Genomic DNA, 2,500 nt, shown 5'->3' with positions numbered 1-2,500 from the left:
GTAACAAAACTTAAATACATTTCAAGTTAAGTTTATTTTACTGCCTGGAAAGGTGCATAACAGTAAACGCCGTCTATATATTGCTTGATCCAGTTTTCTCGCTCCAATATAATGATATTTTGGACTGGTTGACTGGGATTTCAGTGTGAAGCAAATGTCACCAGGACCAATTCTCACATACCTGAAGATCTCGCTTGAGTCCTCCTTGGCAAAATGACAGATCCGAACAGATGTTTTATTTTCGCTGGCCAACTTTTCTTGAAAAGCATCAAACACGGCTATTCCAGCAGTAAGAAAAAGAAAAAGAAAAGAAGGTACGCTTGTCGAATATTTCTATGCCGCATATTCAAGGGTTTTGGTTTGTTTGCATTTTCTCTGGCTGATTTTTGCCGCCTACTTTGATTGATCAGAGGATCTAGAAGTACTTAGTGACTTGAGTTTCTGTCACATTTATGGCCTACTTGGCCTACTACCTATTGAACCACAAGACCATTTACCGTAGCTCATCTTGCATTTGAATTTCTTGGAGCAGAAAGGTCACACAACATCAAGAAAGTGATCGGGAACGAAGAACTTGGTAAGTTCGAACAAGTTTGTTGACTATTGCTACGTCATAACACGTCATATCCAAGATGGTGCTCTCCAAGTCACGAAAGAGGCAACTTCAAAGTGCTCTTGTCACATTTTAACTGGCAACTGGACAAAACAGCAATTATTTTCGAATTCCTGGGGAAAAGTTTTCGTAATTTAGAGAAACTTTCTCTAGACCGTACTTTCCCTTTAAACCACAGAACATAATTTTTGTATCTGAAATAAATAAATTTCAAAAATGCTTGTTTTGGTTTTCAAATTTGCTATGCGCGGCCATCTTGAATAAATGTGACGTGCCATGGTTGCCCTATAGAGCATTTTCACATGACGTCACATTTTTCGCGAGAAATTTGAGTCGCCATGTTGGTGTTCCACATTTTTCAACATGGCGGCATATCCTCTCTCAGATTATACGAACACGATCGAAAACGCTATTTAGAGAAGATTTCTTGTGTTGGAATCGATCCTGTCTTGATACCAGACAAAACGTACGATACAGAGTGCCTGCCTCCTGTCGAATCCATGGATTTATTGTCGCTTTTGGTGCTCGACATGAGTTATTACAGGAAGGACCAATTTAAGGCTCATAGAAGTTTGCAGTCTTGTAACCAGTTGGTTTCAGGATTTGTAAGTAGCGTTAAAGGACAAAAAATAGGCAACAAATACATAGTGTCTGGGAAAGTCAGACATTCATAAAGACGGAACGATCCATTGTCGCACTTTGTATAATAACTGAACACAATGGTACGGTTCTCTTCGCTCACTGTGTGGGGTGCATGGCGGGTCAAGGGGAGTGCTGCTCGCATATCGCAAGTGTTTTGTTCTACATCGAGGCATGGAATCGGATAAACAAAAATTTAACCTAACCCTAACTACACAGGCAAAATGCACCTGGCTGTTACCCACCGCTGTGAAAGAGGTTCCTTATGCCCCAATCGCTGACATTGATTTTCGCTCAGCAAAGAAACTTAAGCGAAATTTGGATGAAACCATCAACAATTTGACGACTACCAAAGGAAGTACAGCCAGTCATTCTAGTGAGGTGGGGAGGGTGGCAGCTCCCTTCCCAGGTGATACTGAACTAATGAACTTTTATGCAGAACTGAATTCTTGCAAAACTAAGGCTGCTGCTTTAAGCTTGATTCACTCCTTCTCGGATGCTTTTGTTTCTAAGAGCAGAAACGTACCAACTATCTCAGATTTATTTGACAAGAAGTACCTAGACTTCGAGTATCATGACCTACTCAAGACCTGTGAAACAATTTCCCCAAAAATCACTGATGAAGAGGTGAGGCTCATAGAGGAAGATACCAGAAGCCAGTCAAAGGGCTCTAGCTTCTATCGTCACAGGGCTGGGAGAATTAGGGCATCGATTAGCAAAGCAGCATGTCACATAACCCAGCACAGCCCTCACAACCTCTTATTAAAACAATTTGTTACCCAAACATTGTCACATTTAATACAGAAGCTACAAAACACGGTTGTAAACATGAAAGTGCTGCTATTGAAGCTTATGAAAAGATCATGAAGGAAAAGCACATCAACTTTCAAGTAACGAAATGTGGCACATTTATCAATAAACAGTATCCATGGTTACATGCCAGACCTGACTTTTTGTGTAGGTGTGATTGCTGTGGGGATGGATGTGGGGAGGTAAAATGTCCCTATTGTTTAAAGGATACAGACTTGGAGCAGTATATTAACAAATACAACTCTTGTTTGAAGTCAGAAAATGGAGATGCAAGTCTAAAAAGGGAACATGTCTACTATTACCAAACCCAACAGCAAATATTCATTGCTGGAAAGCTTTACTGTGACTTTGTCGTTTGTGGTTTTCATGAGCAAATTGATCTCTTCTGTGAAAGAATTTTGCCTGATGTCAGCCACTGGCACTCTGTTGTTTCCAAAC

General features: G+C 40.5%; 1 protein-coding gene and 1 pseudogene across 1 annotated transcript in view; both read left to right on the top strand.

The window, feature by feature from the left end:
• LOC138039736 (ras-related protein Rab-11A-like) overlaps positions 1–2,500 on the top strand; it is a 42,867-nt gene that overhangs the window by 7,522 nt on the left and 32,845 nt on the right. The gene's annotated exons all lie outside the window — the stretch shown is intronic.
• The window catches only part of LOC138041691 (uncharacterized), a 1,687-nt pseudogene continuing 138 nt past the window's right edge, over positions 952–2,500 (top strand).

Source organism: Montipora capricornis, chromosome 3 (assembly GCF_036669925.1).
Source record: "Montipora capricornis isolate CH-2021 chromosome 3, ASM3666992v2, whole genome shotgun sequence".
Lineage (NCBI taxonomy): Eukaryota > Metazoa > Cnidaria > Anthozoa > Scleractinia > Acroporidae > Montipora > Montipora capricornis.
The sequence above is the reverse complement of the archived record's forward strand: the minus strand, read 5'-3'. Positions and strand labels throughout refer to the sequence as shown.